Source organism: Aegilops tauschii, chromosome 7 (assembly GCF_002575655.3).
Source record: "Aegilops tauschii subsp. strangulata cultivar AL8/78 chromosome 7, Aet v6.0, whole genome shotgun sequence".
NCBI classification, from domain to species: Eukaryota; Viridiplantae; Streptophyta; class Magnoliopsida; order Poales; family Poaceae; genus Aegilops; species Aegilops tauschii.
In genome coordinates, this window is record NC_053041.3 from 649,616,966 (window position 1) to 649,639,233 (window position 22,268).

The 22,268-nt window shown below is 40.3% G+C and overlaps 1 pseudogene; it reads right to left on the reverse strand.

Moving 5' to 3' along the window:
• Nucleotides 1–11,950: 11,950 nt before the first annotated feature.
• On the reverse strand, nucleotides 11,951–15,982 carry LOC109776787 (putative disease resistance protein At1g50180; annotated as a pseudogene).
• Nucleotides 15,983–22,268: the final 6,286 nt, after the last annotated feature.

Sequence of the window (22,268 nt, forward strand, 5' to 3'; positions counted from 1 at the left end):
CCACTCGCAAGCAGTAGTACCGCTACCCTTTGAGGTAGTACCGCTACCCGTAGCAGTACTACCGTGAGGTCGAGAAGTAGTACCGCTCTGTGCGGGCTGTGAGCATAACGGTTGGATTTTTCCCCACCTATAAAAGGGGGTATTCTTCCCCAATGAACCTTATCCTTTGATCCCGTGTTCTTCCCCCACTGTTGAACTTCTTCGAGCTTGCTAACTCTCAATCCCTCCATTGATTCTTGCAAGTTCTTGAGGGAAAAGAGAGAGGAGATCTAGATCCACGTTTCCACCAATCACTTTCTCCTCTAAGTAAGTGCAACCCCTTGGATCTAGATCTTGGAGTTCTTCGTGTTCTTCTTTCGTTCTTCCTCTCATTTTCCTCCCTAGCATTAGTTGCTTTGGTGGGATTTGGGAGAGAAGGACTTGGGCACTCCGTGTGCCCTTGCCATTGCATTTGGTGCATCGGTTTGAGTTCTCCACGGTGATACATGGAAGTGAAATTTGAGAAGCTTATTACTCTTGGGTGTTTGGGCACCCTAGAGCTTGTTCCTCTTGGGTGCCTTGGCGCCCTAGACGGTTGGTGTTGTTCAGAGCTCAATCATTGTGGTGTAAAGCTCCGGGCAAGCAATGTGGTCTCCAATTAGGTTGTGGAGATCGCCCCGAGCAATTTGACGGGTACCGGTGACCGCCCCCAAGGGTTGCCAAAGTGTACGGGTTCGGTGACCGCCCCCAAGGGTTGCCATTTGTACGGGTTCGGTGACCGCCCTCAAGGGTCCCTTAGTGGAATCACGGCATCTTGCATTGTGCGAGGGCGTGAGGAGATTACGGTGGCCCTAGTGGCTTCTTGGGGAGGATTGTGCCTCCACACCGCTCCAAACGGAGATTAGCATCCGCAAGGGTGTGAACTTCGGGATACATCATCGTCTCCGCGTGCCTCGGTTATCTCCTACCCGAGCCCTTTACTTATGCACTTTACTTTGTGATAGCCATATTGTTCTTTGTCATATATCTTGCTATCACATAGTTACTTATATTGCTTAGCATAAGTTGTTGGTGCACATAGGTGAGCCTAGTTGTTGTAGGTTTTGTGCTTGACAAATTAACCGCTAGGTTTATTCCGCATTTGTTCAAGCCTAAACCGTAATTATTTTAAAGCGCCTATTCACCCCCCTCTAGGCGACATCCACGATCTTTCAACCATCACCACACCGTCGTGCTGATGGAACTCTCCCTCGACCCTCTACTGGATCAATAGCTCGAGGGACGTCATCGAGCTGAATGTGTGCTGAACACGGAGGTGCCGTACGTTTGGAACTTGGATCGGTTGGATCGTGAAGACGTTCGACTACATCAACCGCGTTAACTAACGCTTCCGCTTTCGGTCTACGAGGGTACGTGGACACACTCTCCCCCTCTCGTTGCTATGCATCTCCTAGATAGATCTTGCGTGATCGTAGGATTTTTTTTTTTGAAATTGCATGCTACGTTCCGCAACATAAATATCTTGGGACTCCAAACCTCGGAAAAATAACTTTTTTAAGCATATTAATAGAAGTGCGATGACCAGCACTAGTAGTTGGAATAGCTTCTACCCACTTAGTAACATAATCAACAACAACTAAAATGTGTGTATACCCATTAGAGGAAGGAAAATGTCCCATATAATCAAAACCCCAAACATCAAATGGTTCAATAACAAGTGAATAATTCATAGGCATTTCTTAACATCTACTAATATTACCAATTCTTTGGCATTCATCACAAGACAAGACAAACTTACGAGCATCTTTGAAGATAGTAGGCCAATAAAAAACGGATTGCAATACCTTATGTGCAGTTCTATCTCCAGCGTGGTGTCCTCCGTAAGCCTCGGAGTGACACTTGCGTAGGATCTGTTCCTATTCATGCTCAGGTACACAACATCTAATAACACCATCTACTCCTTCTTTATAAAGGTGTGGGTCATCCCAAAAGTAATGTCTTAAATCATAGAAAAACTTTTTCTTTTGCTGGTATGTGAAACTAGGTGGTATAAATTTAGCAACAATGTAATTAGCATAATCAGCATACCATGGAGCAGTACGAGAAGTATTTATGACAGCTAATTGTTCATCAGGGAAACTATCATCAATAGGAAGTGGGTCATCAAGAACATTTTCTAACCTAAAGAAGTTGTCTGCAACGGGGTTCTCGGCTCCCTTTCTATCAATAATATGCAAATCAAATTCTTGTAGAAAGAGAACCCATCTAATAAGTCTAGGTTTAGCATCTTTCTTTTTCATAAGATATTTAATAGCAGCATGATCAGTATGAACAGTTACTTTGGAATCAACAATATAAGGTCTGAACTTATCACAAGCAAATACAACTGCTAAAAATTATTTTTCAGTAGTAGCATAATTTCTCTGGGCATTGTCTATGTTTTGATAGCATAATGGATAACATTTAATTTTTTATCAACTCTTTGTCCTAGAACAGCACCAACAGCATAATCGCTAGCATCACACATAATTTCATAAGGTAAATTCCAATCAGGTGGCTGAACAATAGGTGCAGAAATGAAGGTTTGCTTAAGTATTTCAAATGCTTCTACACAATCATCATCAAAAACAAAAGGAACATCTTTTTGCAACAGATTAGTGAGAGGCCTAGAAATTTTAGAGAAGTCTTCAATAAACCTCCAATAGAAACCAGCATGACCAAGGAAACTTCTTATACCTTTGATATCTTTGGGACACGACATCTTTTCAATAGCATTTACTTTAGCTTTATCAACTTCAATACCTCTTTCCGAAATTTTATGCCCCAAGACAATACCTTCATTAACCATAAAGTGGCACTTCTCCCAATTCAAGACAAGATTAGTTTCTTCGCATCTCTGCAAAACTCGATCAAGGTTGCTTAAGCTATCATCAAAAGAAGTTCCATAAACGGAGAAATCATCCATGAAAACCTCAACAATCTTTGCACAAAAGTCAGAGAATATAGCAGTCATACATCTTTGAAAGGTAGGCGGTGCATTGCATAAACCAAAAGGCATACGTCTATAAGAAAAAGTACCGAAAGGGCAAGTAAAAGTGGTCTTTTCCTGATCCTCATTTGACACAGGTATTTGAGAGAAACCAGAATAACCATCTAGGAAGCAAAAATGTGTATGTTTGAATAGTCTTTCTAGCATTTGATCAATAAAAGGTAGAGGGTAGTGATCTTTTCTAGTAGCTTTATTTAATTTGCGGAAATCAATTACCATTCTTTACCCAGTAACAATTCTTTGTGGGATCAGTTCATTCTTATCATTAGGAACAACAGTAATACCTCCCTTCTTAGGAACACAATGAACGGGACTTACCCACTGACTATCAACAATAGGATAAATTATACCTGCCTCCACAAGCTTTAATATTTCATTTCATACCACTTCTTTCATCTTAGGATTTAGCCGTCGTTGATGATCAACAACTACTTTACCATCTTTCTTCAATTTTATTTAGTGCTGGAATAGAGTGGGACTAATGCTCTTAAGATCATCAAGAGTATATCAAATAGCGGCATGGTGCTTCTTCAGAGTTTTCAATAATTTCTCTTCTTCATGCTCTGAAAGGTTAGCACTAATAATAACATGATATATATGTTTTTCATCGAGATAAGCATATTTAAGAGTATCAGGTAATTGTTTAAGCTCAAACACGGGATCACCCTTGGGTGGAGGAGGATCCCCAAGGATTTCAACAGGAAAATTGTGTTTCAAAATAGGTCCTTGCTTAAAGAATACTTCATCTATTTCTCTTCTTTCATTCATAAACATATCATTTTCATGGTCTAGCAAATATTGTTCTAAAGGATCATTAGGAGGCACGACAATACAAGCAAGACCAATAATTTCATCCTTACTTGGCAATTCTTTAACATGGGGTTGTCTATGAAATTTAGAGAAATTAAAATCATGAGACATATCCTCTAAACCAACAGTAACAATATCCTTTTCGCAGTCTATCTTAGCATTAACAGTATTCAAGAAGGGTCTACCAAATATAATAGGACAAAAGCTATCTTGTGGGGAACCAAGAACAAGAAAATCAGTAGGGTATATTAATTTCCCACACAAGACTTCAACATCTCTAACAATCCCAACTCGTGAAATAGTATCTCTATTGGCAAGCTTAATAGTAACATCAATGCCTTCTATCTCAGCAGGTGCAATATCATGTATAATTTCTTTGTATAAGGAATGAGGAATTGCACTCACACTAGCACCCATATCACATAAGCCATGATAGCAATGATCTCCTATTTTAGCAGAAACAACAGGCATGTCTATGTTTATCTTTAGTATCAGGTTTAGCAATTCTAGCAGCTTCATCACAGAAATAAATAACATGCCCATCAATATCATCGACCAAGAGATCTTTAACCATAGCAATACTAGTTTCAACTTTAATTTGTTCAGGGGGTGTAGGTCTTCTAGTATAACTCTTACGAACCACGGTTGAAGCTTTAGCATGATCCTTTATTCTAACAGGGAAACGTGGTTTCTCAATATAAGCCATAGGAACAATAGGATCAACATTATAAGTAATAGTTTCTTATTCAACTTTAATAGGTTCTACTACTTAAACTTCAATGGGAGAATGATATTTAAACCACTTATCCTTAGGAAGATCAACATGAGTAGCAAATGATTAACAGAAAGAAGCTACTATCTCAGAGTCAAGTCCATATTTAGTGCTAAATCATGAAAAACATCGGTATCCATAAAAGATTTAACACAATCAAACTTAAGGTTTATACCTGACTCCTTACCTTCGTCGAGTTCCCAATCTTCAGAGTTGTGTTTAATTATTTCCAATAAATCCCATTTGAATTCAATAGTCTTCATCATAAAAGAACCAGTAACAAGTATCGAGCATGGAGCGATCATTATGAGAAAGCTGAGCATAAAAATTTTGAATAATAATTTCTCTTGAGAGCTCATGATTGGGGCATGAATATAAAATTGAGTTAAACCTCCCCAAGCTTGAGCGATACTTTCTCCTTCACGAGGCCAAAAATTATATATATAATTACGATCACGATGAACCAGATGCATAGGATAAAACTTCTGATGAAATTCCAATTTTAATCGATTGTAGTTCCATGATCCAATATCATCACATAGCCTATACCATGTCAATGACTTTCCCTTCAAATATAAAGGGAAGACCTTCTTCTTGACAACATCCGCGGGCATACCTACAAGCTTAAATAATCCACAAACTTCATCCACATAGATTAGGTGCATATCAGGATGTAACGTTCCACCTCTTGTATATGGATTAGCTAGCAGTTTCTCTATCATACCCCGAAGGAATTTCAAAGTAAATACTTTCCGTAGGTTCAGTAGGTTGGGGAGCAACTCTTTGCTCTTCTGGTCGAGGTGAAGATACCCCGAACAAGCCCCTCAAAGGATTATTTTCCATAGTAACAAGTGACATTAAATTTCAGCACATTATATAAATGTTTCCTTACCAAATTCCACTTACCAAAGGCGATTCACTCCCCAAAAACGGCGCCATAAAAGAGTCTTGATGACCCACAAGTATAGGGGATCTATCGTAGTCCTTTCGATAAGTAAGAGTGTCGAACCCAACGAGGAGCAGAAGGAAATGACAAGCGGTTTTTCGTAAGGTATTCTCTGCAAGCACTGAAATTATTGGTAACATATAGTTTTGTGATAAGGTAATTCGTAACTGGTAACAAGTAACAAAAGTAACTAAGGTGCAGCAAGGTAGCCCAATCCTTTTTGTAGCAAAGGACAAGCCAGGACGAACTCTTATATAAAGCAAAGTGCTCCCGATGACACATGGGAATTATTGTCAAGCTAGTTTTCATCATGCTCATATGATTCGCGTTCGTTACTTTGATAATTTGATATGTGGGTGGACCGGTGCTTGGGTGGTGTCCTTCCTTGGACAAGCCTCCCGCTTATGATTAACCCCTCTCGCAAGCATCCGCAACTACGAAAGAAGAATTAAGGTAAACCTAACCATAGCATGAAACATATGGATCCAAATCAGCCCCTTACGAGCAACGCATAAACTTGGGTTTAAGCTTCTCTCACTCTAGCAACCCATCATCTACTTATTACTTCCCAATGCCTTCCCCTAGGCTCAAGTCATGGTGATGTTTCATGTAGTCCACGTTCAGATAACACCACTAGAGGAGAGACAACATACATCTCATCAAAATATCGAACGAATACCAAATTCACATGATTACTTATAACAAGGCTTCTCCTATGTCCTCAGGAACAAACGTAACTACTCACAACGCATATCCATGTTCAAAATCGTAGGAGTATTAATAAGCATTAAGGATCTGAACATATGATCTTCCACCGAATAAACCAACTAGCATCAACTACAAGGAGTAATCAACACTACTAGCAACCCACAGGTACCAATCTGAGGTTTTGAGACAAAGATCGATACAAGAGATGAACTAGGATTTGAGAGGAGATGGTGCTGGTGAAGATGTTGATGGAGATTGACCCCCTCTCGATGAGAGGATCGATGGTGATGACCATGGCGATGGTTTCCCCCTCCCGGAGGGATGTTTCCCCGGCAGAACAGCTTCGCCGGAGCCCTAGATTGGTCCTGCCCAGGTTCCGCCTCGAGACGGCGGCGCTTTATCCCAAAAGCTTCTCTCTGATTTTTCCAAGGTAGAAGACACCATATTTTAGAAGATGGGCGTCGGGGGCCTGCCTGGGGGGCCCACGACGTAGGGGGCGCGCCCTCCACCCTAGTGGCTGACTGGTGGCCCCCCTCTGGTGCTTTCTTAGCCCAATATTTGTTATGTATTCCAAAACTAATCTGCATGAAGTTTCAGGACTTTTGGAGTTGTGCAGAATAGGTCTCTAATATTTGCTCCTTTTCCAGTCCAGAATTCCAGCTGCCGGTATTCTCCCTCTTCATGTAAACCTTATAAAATAAGAGAGAAAAGGCATAAGTATTGTGATATAACGTGTAATAACAGCCCATAATGCTATAAATATTGATATAAAAGCATGATGCAAAATGGACATATCAGACAGGTGCTTAGTTTTGGGTTCAATCTTGTGGTGTCCTCACACAGTGACAAAGTATGGGTTGCGAGGCACTGTTGCCAGCAAGGGTAAAATGATGGGGTTTTCATCATATTGCTTGAGTTTATCCCTCTACATCATGTCATCTTAATTAAGACGTCACTCCATTCTTATGAACCTAATACTCTAGATGCATGCTGGATAGCGGTTGATGTGTGGAGTAATAGTAGTAGATGCAGGTTGAAGTTGGTCTACTTGACGCAGACGTGATGCCTATATTCATAATCATTGCCTTTGATATCGTCATAACTTTGCGCTTTTCTATCAATTGCTCGACAGTAACTTGTTCATCCACCGTATGTTTTCTTTCAAGGGAGAAGCCTCTAGTGAAACCTATGGCCCCTGGGTCTGTTTTCCATTATATTTTTTAGATATATAAACCAAAAAACCCAAAAGTTCCTTGCTGTAATTTATTTGTTTTTTACTTTGTTTTACGTTTTAGTAATATTTTCTATCTATCTCTATCAGATCTCATCCTTGCAAGTGACCGTGAAGGGATTGACAACCCCTTTATCGCGTTGGGTACAAGTGTTTAATTGTTTGTGCAGGTGCATAGATTGGAGACTTGCTTGTACCTCCTACTAGATTGATACCTTGGTTCTCAAACTGAAGGAAATATTTATCTCTACTTTGCTGCATCACTCTTTCCTTTTCAAGGATAAAACCAACGCAAGCTCAAAAAGTAGCAGTGTGGTGATGTGCGGCAGCCCGTGGATATGTGGGAGAAGATGAGGTTTATGCGGACAAGGTTTGCGGAGGAGGAGCCCGGCCGACTTTAAAGCCGAATAGGCTTCTCGATCGCCGCACAACCATGATACGGCCAAGTCAGAGCGACGGGAGAAGGTTAAGGGTGTGCCCAAGGCCTCGGAGTCTAATGTGGCGGACGTACAAACTACCCTGTCTGATGCCGGTTTGCAGGGTTTCACACGTCCGAACTAGTTCAAACAAATTTAATTATCGCCGTTGGATGACCAAAAGTATCGGAACCGTCCGATCCAAACATTTGCACTCAACCTGGGTTTTTTTTTGGAGTTGCCCTAATGAGTACCCTATGATTGTGAGGTGAGCATAGCTCATATGGTTAGATTGTCTTGTGGTACTGGTGCTCTCATTTTCATGTATTTATTTCAGGTTTCTCGACGGTGTTTGTCCACTGGGATGAGTAGTTCCAGTCGACTACGTTGTGCATGTGGTATCGACTTAGTATCCCGAAGATGCTCGCTCATGGGGATGAGTGTATGCACGTTTATGTGGCCATCTACGTTGTATTGTCTTTGAAGAAAAAACACCTTACGATATTTTTAGGGGTAGGAGACAACTATATCTCGGATTAAGCAAGTATTCCGAAGGTGCTCGCTCATGGGGACGAGTGTATGCACGTTTATGTGGCCATCTACGTTGTACTGTTTTCCAAGAAAAAACACCTTACGATGTGCAGCAGCTGGGCGGAGAGAAAGGGAGCGAAACCGAGGATCGAACCGAGGTCCCTGGATAGTCACTGGCGATGCTAGCAATTGAGTCCGTATCGAGTTCGTGCTGAAATAGTATGGCGTGGCATACTTGAGGTACAAGAGCCGGTTTTCTCCACTGGTTTTTTGTATTTACACCGGTTCTTTTTGTTTCTTTCTCTGCTTTCACTAGTCTTGCTCATTCCTCTATTTTTTAATTTTTTCTTTGGTTTTCTTTGTTTCTTTCTCGGTTTTCATTGGCTTTTCTTCCTTTTCTTCCTTTATTCTTTGGTTTTTGTTACTTTCTCATTTTTCATCATTTTAGGTTTTGTCTTCTTTTCACTGTTTTTCAATATGCATTTTTGGTTTATATCTAATACATGTTTAACATTTTTCTAATAAAACATCGGCATTTATTCTCTATACACGTTTAACGAAATTGAAATGCTTGTTTAATTTTTTAATACAAAATCAACATTTATAAAAATAGTTAACATTTTTTCTATATACATTTAACATATTAGAAATACCTAATTAACATTTGCAAATACAAGATACAAATTTTCTTAATATATGGTCCAAAACAATTATTTAGAAATTTAATTTTTTTTCAATACTTGTTTAATCTTTTTTCAAATGCTTGATTAACATTTTTCAAATACATGATTAACTTCATTCACACACATCATATATATATTATATTCATTTTCTGTATACATGGTCAACATTTTTTATACACATTTAACATTTGTCAAATGCATGATTAGCATTTGTCAAACATTTTGTAAATGTTATTTTTGTAATACATATGTTTAGAATATTTGGAAGGGTAAACAAAAGTAACAAAAATCAAAAATTGAGACAAACAACGTGAAAAAATAGGAAAAAAATGAGGTAGTGGCCTCGCGTGCAGTGGACCTGGCTCTGTCTCGCGTGACGCATGACATGATGGGCGCCCCTATCTCTCTCTATAAGTGACACAGAGAGAAACCTCACGAAGGGGCAGGTCCAGAGGGCCGGCCGAGCCACGCAGGAGGCCACAGCCTCCTTTTTCTGTTTTTTAAGGTTTATGTTTTCTTTTTAGGTTTATTTTTTAATTTTGTTTAAAGTTTAAAATATTCAAAAAATATACATTACAAAAAACACTTTTAGAAAGATTTGAATTATGTGGATCAAGTATTTGAAATATGTTAAATGTGTATAGAGAATTTTTTTATCACATATACAAAAATGTACAAAAAAACTGATCATTTATTAAAAAAATGTTAATCAAGTGCTTGAAAAACATTTGTACAAGTATTTGAAAAATATTAATCAAGATTTTGAAAATTGATAAATGTGTATAGAGAAACTTTTGACCATGGAATAAAAAGATGATTTTATTATCATGTATATAAAAATATTAATAAAGCATTTCAAAAAATATTGAACAATTATTTGGAAAATAATAATCCAGCATTTGGAAATCTAAAAATTTGTACAGAAAAAATGTTGACCTTTTATTAAAAATGTTGAGTTATTTTAATCATGTATATAAAAATTCTTTTAAAATATTTGAAAAAATGACGAACAAGTGTTTGAAAATGTAAATCAAGCATTTGGAAAATGTTACACGTGTATAGAAAATATGTTGAACATGTATTAAAGAAATGAAGGAAAATTTTGATCATGTATATAAAAATGTTAATCAAGCCTACGAAATCAAGCCTACGAAAAATATATTGAACAATTACTTAAAAATTGTTAATCAAGCATTTTAAAAATATGCTAAATGTGTTTAGATAAATGTTGACCATGTGTTCAAACAAATGTTAATATTGCATTTAGTAAATATTAATTAGGCATTTGAAAAAAATGTTAAATGTGCATAGAGAAAGACCATGTACTAGAAAAATTTTGTATTTAAATTTAAATTGAGCATTTGAAATTTTATAAAAGTGTTTATTGAAAAGATGTTGCCCATGTATTTAAAAAGCATTAATATTGAATTAAAAAATGTTGATGTTGTATTAGAAAAATGTCAATTTTGTATTAAAAATGTATATAGAAAAAATATTGACCATGTATTACAAAATGTTAAATTTATATTGGAAAACTATTGTTGATATATAAAAACTGTAGAATAAAAACAGAAAGAATAAATAAAACCAGAAAAAGTAACAAAATAAACCAAAGAAACATGAAAAATGAAAAATGAAATAGGAGAAACAAATGCAGAAAGAATGAAAATCCGGAAAAAGCATTGAAAGAAAGAAAGAAACAAAAAACCGAAAAATAAAACAAGGAAATTGAGTAAGTAAAAAACCCTATAAAAACCCTAAAAGAAACAAAGAAAAAATGGAGAAGAAATAAGAAAACCCAGCAATAACAAAAGAATAAGGGAAAAAGAGAAAACCCGGAGAAAATCGAATAATGGCATCTACAATTGTAGACTCTTATGCATGCGCTTACAGTGAAAAAACTAAATAGCTGAAAATTGAAGATGTGATGCAGCGCAAACTCAATGCAGCTGTTGAAAATGGTTCCATCTTATGCTGAAACTTGCTTTTTTGTTTTTTGAAAACCTTGCTCCTTTTCTAGAGGCCCGTTGTAAAGTTGCGATCCAGTTATGGTATATTTGTTTCTGATGTGGATGCCATGAAGCAGTATGAGCACCGGTAAATCGATCAGGCTCAAGCAAGCATGAACACTTGTAATGATCTTCTGGTCTGCTGAAAGAAATGCCATGGAGCTTCTTCATACATATTTCGAATGCTCCCCACGTACAGTATGTGCAACCAAATCTGCATGATTTCTCAGGTACCTAGTAGAAACTAAACCAAGGTGGAATAGAAAGAAAAATCCGTGAACGAAGACAGTCCGTGAACGTGCAAGCCAAGTAACACAGTTCAAATCATCAAAAATACTCAATCCAACTCTATTAACACGTAGGGTTCAGACAACACTTTGTAGGACATTAGCCGATCCATCCTGCTTCACTTAAATTAATTGGCTGTCGTAGAACATGTTTCTAATGCAGCAAATCATTACATGGTTCATCTAATCCATCAGTGTTGCACTTGACTGCAAATGTCAGATTGTAAGCATTCTTCAGGCAAGCACTGCATAAATGAGTCAGGGTAGTTATGCTGGCAAGCTGGTGATATCTTCTGCTGGTTTTGCATAAGCAACTGCCATGAAGCTACCTCTTCATAGTATTATTTCACTCTCTTGCAAATATCTTCCCGTCCCTCTCCAGTTTATGAGGTAAAAACTAATGCAACATCTGAGTGTAGAAACTCTGCTTTGAGTAACTAACATTACAACAGAGAGTATCGTAAACGTTCGTTTGAATCTATAAAAAGCTCTTCCTTTCGAAGCCTAATTTAGGCAGACACACATCACATAAGGAGTTGATAACGGTGAGTACTATGGTCACCATGTAAAGAGAGAAATAAGTACATGAACATTCTACAAGGAAGGCCACTACAGAAACAAGAAATACAGATACAACAATTGTCTTGAAGGCATCATAGGTTAGGTTAGACCGGTGCTACATTGTTTATTTATTACAATAATGAAATCAGACAAACCAATACACGGCCATATTTGAAGAAACGAGATAGATAGACAGACTAGCAACAGAGAGTATAATCTCTTGTCGGTCAAGAATACCTTTGGAATTAGGGAATAGTGACAACAACTGAATCAGGCAGACAGACACAGACATATTTGATCAGACGAGATAGATAGACAGCTGGGCAGATACATGGAGGCCGGATATAGCACATTCATCTCTTGCCTCTGAAGAATGCCTTTAGAATTCAGGAACCATAACAACCATACATATGTGCGCTGCTCCACCAAACACCTGAGGAGCACATAAGCAAATATCATTCAGAACAAACAAGGCAGCTGGGAAATATAGTGAGCAAGTCGCGAGCAAGTTAAACAAAAGCTGGCGGTTTATCCAGCGCGCCTGATAATCCGCACGCCTGTTGGAGATGCTCTTAGTGATAAGTTGAGTTTTTTTTTTGAGAGGATCAAGTTGAGTTTTAGGTGGCAGAGCTTTGGCATGGTCCCAACCTCGATCTTCAAACCCTCGGTGCAATAAAATCTAAAAAGTTGGAAGTTCTGTATACTAGGACATCGTATTAGAGTGTAGACATTTGTCGTTAATAATATTGAGATCCCACCGAAAAAGATATACCAAGAGTTTACGGATGACATCATGAGTCCGCTAACAGAACAGTCTTTTTGTTTGTTATAAAACAGTACAAATTGATCATTACATATACAAATTTTTCGATTGATGACCGTCTCCTGATGTGTGGTGGAGCGAGCAGCGGCCTCTCCGAGACCACCTCAGCTCCATCTTGTACATGGCCGACGGCATCATTATCTAGATTCTAGATGGAGAAGCAGGAGGAGCGAGGGGCCATTGGAGGAGAGAGGCTGTCATGTCAATCGCCTATGGCGTCCTTCAAGGGAGGGATGAGAAGGAAAGTGGGGTATCATGAGGATTGCGAGGACGGAGATGGGTTCGAGAATGAATCAGAAGGGGACAACTGAGGATTGGAGTGTGGGGAGCGAGGTGGGCGCCCGATTTTAAACGAGAATGAAGATGAATTCCTCGCGCCCCACAGATCTGCAATCACTCCCAGTTTACCTGCGCAAAAAACAAAGTATGTACCTCGCATCCTTTCCGCCGCAGCTCATTTAGTGTGTTGTCATCTTCAGAAATCTGGTCCATATCGATCAGCTCCAGGTGACCGAGGGACGGAAGGTGCAGCAACCCATCAGGGAGCTTGCTCATCTTCTCGCACCCCCAAAGTGTTAGGTGGGAGAGCTTTGGCATTGCCCCTTCCTCCATCCTCCACTCCTCGGTGGAAAAACTACGAAGTGCTAACCTTTGCAGCCGAGGGAACCCTTGGGAAGAGCAGCACATGGTCTGGCCTTTGTACCCACTCAACTCCAACATCACAAGACAGGGGAGTTTCTCCAGGATCGGCATTGGGTCTTGTTTTATGACATCAGCATATAGAACAAGACGACGTACGCTTTGTGGGAACTCGGCAGGCAGCTTATCGAGCACATCAATTAAACAGAGAGAAATATCAACCAGGTGAGGCATGTTTGCAAATATGTTGAGCACCTCCGCTGGTATCCTGGGTTCCATCGACAAGGAGAAGGTTGTTAGTTGATTCATCTGGCCCAAGAAAATCATCATGTCATGACAGCGGAAATCAGCGCCAACAGGATAATGATGCAACACAAAGCTCTGTAGCTCTTTCGGCTGCAGTCGCACACTCCTTGCAGGTGGCGGTGGAGAAAACCGGCCACTGTCAAGGTAAACATGCCTTAGAGTAGGGATATCCCACAGAGAGTTTGCCAATTGAAGAAGGGAGCGTCACGCCATGACAATTTCTCAACCTAAGCAATCTTAGGTGAATGCACCCACCAATTACAGTCGAGAAATCATTTAGTGCTGAATCTTCAATGCAAAGAACTCTCAGGAATCTGAGCTTAGGAAGGGACACTGATGAGAACATTAGGCGTCGCAGGTAAAATCTGATAACTCAAAGTTTGAAAACTAAAACGATAAGATATCAAGTTATCAGATGATGATGATGATGATGATGATGCACCAGCTTGGTCTGCAATTTTTTTTAGAGTGCACCATATGTCAGAAAGAAGCTAGCCACATACTACAAGTACATACAGCAAAATAGAAAATGGAATCAATTAATAGGAAGAGATCAGGAGACAAAAGGCTGACCTGCAGTTTTGTTGCTGGTATCAAGAAAACCATCTTGTCTTGCTTCTTGTATGCACCAGTCATGCAAGATATCGTGAATCCTTATTCTCTCTATCCATCCATATGCCGTACTTCTGCCAACAACTTGGACCAAGCTTCTCTGAGCCAACTCGGTTACATAGCTCCGTGCTGTTTCTTCTAGTGTATGGTTTGGTGTATGTGGAATGAAACTTTCTGCTATCCAAAATTCAATAAGATCCGGCACATATATTTCATAATCCTCAGGAAAAGCAGCAAAATAAAGTAAACAAGATCTCAAATGATGATTTGGTAGGTCCTTGTAACTGCGTGCCAGTATGACACTCATCATTTGTCCATCTTTGGTTGCTGGCCAATCAGAGAGTATATCGGACCATATTTGTGCATTTAGATTTTTAGACAGATAACCTCCCAAAACTGCAAGTGCAAGTGGCAATCCATCACATTTCTTTGCAAGCTTTCTCCCAAGCTTTTCAAACTCGTCCACATCATGTATGGCAGACCTTTTGTATGTTGGTAAAGCTTTGCTACTAAAAAGTTGCCAACTTTTCTCTTCATCTAATTTCTTCAAACATTGAATTTCACTTCAAGGTTGACTGCACACAAGAATGTGGTCTCCTGGACTGCAAGGTTGCCCACGCTCCCAAACATTGTTATCCAGACTAATATTCAGATTTTGTGCGGATGCAAAAATCTCCTTGATCTTCCTTTTTACACGTTGAATTTCAACACCGATTTTACGAAGGGTTACCAAGTCATTCGGCAATCTAGCATACCTTGAAATAGCACCCATGAATCCCTTCTTGAGCCTGTTTCTCTTCTCCATGTGATCTGCAGCTTCAATGACGTTCTGAGCTTCATAAGCCGCATCCCTGATCTGGCTCAGCAAGACTGCAACCCTTGCATTTCCTGATCTCCACTTGCTATCAACATCTTTGAGGTAGGCCTGCAACCTCATCAGCTCATCTTTCAACAACCCCACTTCAAGGTTGACTGCACACAAGAATGTGGTCTCCTGGACTGCAAGATTGCCCACGCTCCCGAGCACGGTGTTCACAGCCGACTGCGCCATCGCCCCTTTCTTCTTCACCCCTCAAAGACAGGGAAGAGGCTCGGACTGCAAGCCTGCAAGTAGCCATGGTTGACCGTGAGAACGTACTGTAGCGAGGAGAGGAGGATAAGACGAGAACGAGAAAAGGTGGAAGAGACAGATCTGAGAGGCTCACCGACGGGATTGTGCAGACTGCGGTCGACGGGGGCAGCGCACCGTTCCCCGGCGGCTTCAACCACAGCACGGCCGGCGGTGCTTCCCCAGCCCAGATCCCTCCACCCAAGTGGCTCGGTCTCCGACGCGCCGAGGCCTCCTCCGTGCACGGTTGCGATGCGGGGTGTTAGCAGTGTAGGCCGTTGTCCTCCCCTTGGACGGTGTCGACGGCGGCGTGCTCGGCCGGCGACTGTGGCGCTGTGCAGGCGGCGGCTCCAGGGGAGAGAGAGAGAGAGCGAGAGCGCGCGTGAGAGTGAGTGAATGGGAAAGTGCTGCTGCTGGGCAAGCTGTTGCTGCTGCTGTTTCTTACACCACTCACATGCATCGACCTCGCTGGCCAAGACTCGAAACAGTGCTAGTGAATTATTGCATCTACTGCTCCGTGTGGCTCCAGGGAAGAGTGGAAAAGGTAGACCGCCCACAGGTTCAGTCTTTTTATTTTAAATTAAACAAAAGAGGGGTCTCGAAGGACCCCGAATGTGCATTAGGTATTTCTGCCAACAGTACAAGCAACAATTACACAAGGACCAACATAGCACAGAAAATTACAGAGCAGTCCTTGCTTTTTGCAAAGAGGACCCCAGAACAGAAAATAGAAAATCAATCTAGTCCTTAAACACAGCACCAACCGGAAACCAAAGCCGCCGTCGCCGGGGACGAACCACTTGGGGCGGCGGCTTCGCTGCGCCATCTCCATCAAGCCTGCATAAACAACAACAAAAGTTCGGCTAATTAATACTGAACTGCCTTCCATCAGACGACGGCGCATCGGAAGAAAAGAACGCACTAGTAGAAAATAAGGCTTTGGTCCAAGCCGGGTAAGCCCATTAATCCAGGTTCACTCACGAACCGGGACCCATGGGGCATCGGTCCCGGTTCGTGAGGCCAGGGGGCCGGCCGGGCCTCGTGGGGCATTGGTCCCGGTTCGTCTGGCCCCTTTGGTCCCGATTCCAAACACGAACCGGGACCAATGGTCCTCATTCCTCGCCCACAACCATTTGGTCCCGGTTCCAGCCACGAACCGGGACCAATGGTTGTGGCTATATATACCCCCTCGCACGTGAGCAGAGTAGTGGAGTGCTCTGTTTTTCTGGCCGACCGTGGGAGAGCTTTGTGGTGCTCTAGCTCACCTCCTATTGCACATGAGGTGTTCGATTAAATGCCCAAGCCACACTTAAGCTTTCTCCTCTCGAAGCTCCCTGTCCAAACTTCATTTTTCTCAAAATTTGTCTAGTTTTGGCAGTCTGTCCTGTTCTGTCCCTGTCCTCACATCCGTCGATCGCCTGCGCCGATCTCGTCGCTGGCACCACCGTGGTGAGCCTCTTGATCTTATCTTCTTTCTAAAAGAAAAAAATTATTACTTGTATGATTTAGATAGATACTTGTGTAATTTTCTTACTTTTATTATTGTTTGTTATTATATAGTGCGATGGTTTTGGTATCCACCTCCGTCGGCCCTCGTACTATCTATGATTCGGATGTGGTATATATTATCTTTTATAACTATTTGGTTCATTTAGTGTTTATGACAATTATGCCGACCAACGTGACATAGATTTTTTTATCTAGGAGGTATGTGAACCGGAAATTCCAACCGACCCTATTGTCGAGAGGTTAAATTTAGTTGAAGAAGAAAAGATTTACTTGAAGGAAAAATTAAAAAAAATGAGGAGGAGAAGATGATATTGGAGTTGCATGTTGCAGATGTCGTCGATAATCACAAGATCAAGATGGATGCAATGCGCTTGAAGATTAGAAAGATTAGAAAATATGCCATTCATACTGAGGCTTGGTGTCATTATGCCGTTGGATCAATTGTCACCTTAGTTGCGATTATGATCGCATTTGTTGTTGAATGAAATGTTTTACATAGTTTCAATGTATGGTTTAATTAAATGCTCTGGAGAGCTATATGTTGTTTCCATTTCGCATCATGATTTGATATTGATATTTATCGCATTATGGGTTGTTATTACACATTATGTCACAATACTTATGCCTTTTCTCTCTTATTTTACAAGGTTTACATGAAGAGGGAGAATGCCGGCAGCTGGAATTCTGGACTGGAAAAGGAGCAAATATTAGAGACCTATTCTGCGCAACTCCAAAAGTCCTGAAACTCCACGGAAGTTATTTGTGGGAAATATAAAAAATACTGAGCGAAGAAGATACCAGAGGGGGCCCACACCCTGGCCATGAGGGTGGGGGGCGCGCCCCCCTGCCTCGTGGGCCCCCTGGTGGCCCTCCGGCGCCCATCTTATGCTATATGAAGTCTTTCGTCCGAGAAAAATCAGAAGCAAGCTTACGGGATGAGACTCCGCCGCCACGAGGCGGAACCTTGGCGGAACCAATCTAGGGCTCCGACGGAGCTGTTCTGCCGGGGAAACTTCCCTCCGGGAGGGGGAAATCATCGTCATCGTCATCATCAACGATCCTCTCATCGGGAGGGGGTCAATCTCCATCAACATCTTCACCAGCACCATCTCCTCTCAAACCCTAGTTCATCTCTTGTATCCAATCCTTGTCTCTAAGTCTGAGATTGGTACCTGTAGGTTGCTAGTAGTGTTGATTACTCATTGTAGTTGATGCTAATTGGTTTACTTGGTGGAAGATTATATGTTCAGGTCCTATATGCATATTAATACCCCTCTGATTATGAACATGAATATGATTTGTGAGTAGTTACGTTTGTTCCTGAGCACATGGGAGAAGTCTTGCTATTAGTAGTCATGTGAATTTGGTATTCGTTCGGTATTTTGATGAGATGTATGTTGTCTCTCCTCTAGTGGTGTCATGTGAACGTCGACTACATGACACTTCACCATTATTTGGACCTAGAGGAAGGCATTGGGAAGTAATAAGTAGATGATGGGTTGCTAGAGTGACAGAAGCTTAAACCCCAGTTTATGCGTTGCTTCGTAAGGGGCTGATTTGGATCCATATGTTTCATGCTATGGTTAGGTTTACCTTAATACTTCTTTTGTAGTTGCGGATGCTTGCATTAGGAGTTAATCATAAGTGGTATGCTTGTCCAAGTAAGGGCAGCACCCAAGCACCGATCCACCCACATATCAAATTATCAAAGTACCGAACGCGAATCATATGAGCGTGATGAAAACTAGCTTGACGATAATTCCCATGTGTCCTCGGGAGCGTTTTCCTTTATATAAGAAATTGTCCAGGCTTGTCCTTTGCTACAAAAAGGATTGGGCCACCTTGCTGCACCTTATTTACTTTTATTACTTGTTGCTCGTTACCATTTACCTTATCACAAAACTATCTGTTACCGATAATTTCAGTGCTTGCAGAGAATACCTTACTGAAAACCGCTTGTCATTTCCTTCTGCTCCTCGTTGGGTTCGACACTCTTACTTATCAAAAGGACTACGATAGATCCCCTATACTTGTGGTTCATCAAGACTCTTTTATGGCACCGTAGCCGGGGAGTGAAGCGCTTTTGGTGAGTAGAACTTGGTAAGGAAAAATTTATATAGTGTGATGAAATTTACTGTCACTTGTTACTATGGAAAGTAATCCTTTGAGGGTATTGTTCGGGGTATCTTCACCCCGTCCAGAAGAGCAAAGAGTTGCTCCTCAACCTACCGAACCTACTGAAAATGTTTACTTTGAAATTCCTTCGGGTATGGTAGAGAAACTGCTAGCTAATCCTTTTGCAGGAGATGGAACATTGCATCCCGATTTACACTTAATCTATGTGGATGAAGTTTGTGGATATTTAAGCTTGCAGGTATGCCCGATGATGTTATTAAGAAGAAGGTTTTCCCTTTATCTTTGGAGGGAGACGCATTGACATGGTATAGGCTATGTGTTGATATGGGATCTTGGGACTATAAACGATTGAAATTGGAGTTTCACCAGAAGTTTTATTCCATGCATCTTGTTCATCGTGATCGCAATTATATATATAATTTTTGGCCTCGCGAAGGAGAAAGCATCGCTCAAGCTTGGGGGAGGCTTAAGTCAATGTTATATTCATGCCCCAATCATGAGCTCTCGAGAAAAATGATTATTCAAAAATTTTATGCTCGGCTTTCTAACAACAATCGCACCATGCTCGATACTTCTTGTTCTGGCTCTTTTATGATGAAGACTATTGAATTCAAATGGGATTTATTGGAAAGAATTAAACGCAACTCTGAAGATTGGGATCTCGATGAAGGTAAGGAGTCAGGTATAACACCTAAGTTTGATTGTGTTAAATATTTTATGGATATCGATGTTTTCCGTAAGTTTAGCACTAAATATGGACTTGACTCTGAGATAGTAGCTTCTTTTTGTGAATCATTTGCTACTCATGTTGATCTCCCTAAAGAGAAGTGGTTTAAATATCATCCTCCCATAGAAGTAAAAGTAGTTCAACCTATTAAAGTTGAAGAAAAGACTATCACTTATAATGATCCTATTGTTCCTACTACTTATGTTGAGAAACCACCTTTCCCTGTTAGAATAAAGGATCATGCTAAAGCTTCAACTGTGGTTCGTAAAAGTAATATTAGAACTGATACACCTCCTGAGCAAGTTAAAGTCGAACCTAATATTGCTATTGTTAAAGATCTCTTGGCTGATAATATTGATGGGCATGTTATTTACTTCTGTGATGAAACTGCTAGAATTGCTAAGCCTAGTGCTATAGATAAACATAGACCTGTTGTAGGCATGCCTGTTATTTCTGTTAAAATAGGAGATCATTGCTATCATGGCTTATGTGATATGGGTGCTAGTGCTAGTGCAATACCTTTTGACTTATATAAAGAAATTATGCATGATATTGCACCCGCTGAGTTAGAAGAAATTGATGTCACCATTAAGCTTGCCAATAGAGATACTATTTCACCGATTGGGATTGTTAGAGATGTTGAAGTCTTGTGTGGAAAAACTAAATATCTTGCTGATTTTCTTGTTCTTGGTTCCTCACAAGATAGTTTTTGCCCCATTATATTCGGTAGACCCTTCTTGAACACTGTTAATGCTAAGATAGACTGCAAAAGGGATGTTGTTACTATTGGTCTGGATGATATGTCTCATGAGTTTAATTTCTCTAAATTTAGTAAACAACATCGTGAAGAGGAATTGCCTAGTAAAGATGAAATAATTGGTCTTGCTTCTATTGCCGTGCCTCCTAATGATCCTTTAGAACAGTACTTGCTTGACCATGAAAATGATATGTTTATGAATGAAAGAAGGGAAATAGATGAAGTGTTCTTTAAACAGGAACCTATTCTGAAACACAACTTGCCTGTTGAAATCCTAGGGGATCCTCCTCCACCCAAGGGTGATCCCGTGTTTGAGCTCAAACCATTACCTGATACTCTTAAATATGCTTATCTTGATGAAAATAAGATATATCCTGTTATTATTAGTGCTAACCTTTCAGAGCATGAAGAAGTTACTAAAAACTCTGAAGAAGCACCGCGCTGCTATTGGATATACTCTTGATGATCTTAAGGGCATTAGTCCCACTCTATGTCAACACAAAATTAATTTGGAGAAAGACGCCAAACCAGTTCGTGATCACCTACGACGGCTTAATCCTAAGATGAAGGAAGTGGTAAGAAAGGAAATATTAAAGCTTTTCTTGAGGTAGGTATTATTTATCCCGTTGCTGATAGTCAGTGGGTAAGTCCTGTCCATTGTGTCCCTAAGAAGGGAGGTATTACTGTCGTTCCTAATGATAAAGATGAATTGATCCCGCAAAGAATTATTGCAGGTTATAGGATGGTAATTGATTTCCGCAAATTAAATAAGGCTACTAAAAAGATCATTACCCCTTACCTTTTATTGATCAAATGCTAGAAAAATTATCCAAACATACACATTTTTGCTTTCAAGATGGTTACTCTGGTTTCTCTCAAATACCTGTGTCAGCTGATGATCAATCAAAGACCACTTTTACTTGCCCTTTCGGTACTTTTGCTTATAGACGTATGCCTTTTGGTTTATGTAATGCACCTGCTACCTTTCAAAGATGCATGATAGCTATATTCTCTGACTTTTGTGAAAAGATTTGTGAGGTTTTTCATGGATGATTTCTCCGTTTATGGATCCTCTTTTGATGATTGCTTGAGCAATCTTGATCGAGTTTTGCAGAGATGTGAGGAAACTAACCTTGTCTTGAACTGGGAGAAGTGCCACTTATGGTTAATGAAGGCATTGTCTTGGGGCATAAAATTTCTGAAACAGGTATTGAAGTTGATAAAGCTAAAGTTGATGCTATTGAGAAGATGCCATGTCCCAAGGACATCAAAGGTATAAGAAGTTTCCTTGGTCATGCCGGTTTTTATAGGAGGTTCATTAAGGACTTCTAAAAAATTTCTCCACCTCTGACTAATTTATCACAAAAAGATATACCTTTTGTCTTTGATGATGATTGTGTAGAAGCATTTGAAATACTTAAGAAAGCTTTAATTTCTGCACCTATCGTTCAGCCACCTGATTGGAATTTGCCTTTTGAAATTATGTGTGATGCTAGCGATTATGCTGTAGGTGCTGTTCTAGGGCAAAGAGTTGATAAGAAATTAAATGTCATTCAATATGCTAGTAAAACACTAGATACTGCCTAGAGAAGTTATGCTACTACTGAAAAAGAATTTTTAGCAGTTGTATTTGCATGTGATAAGTTCAGATCCTACATTGTTGATTCTA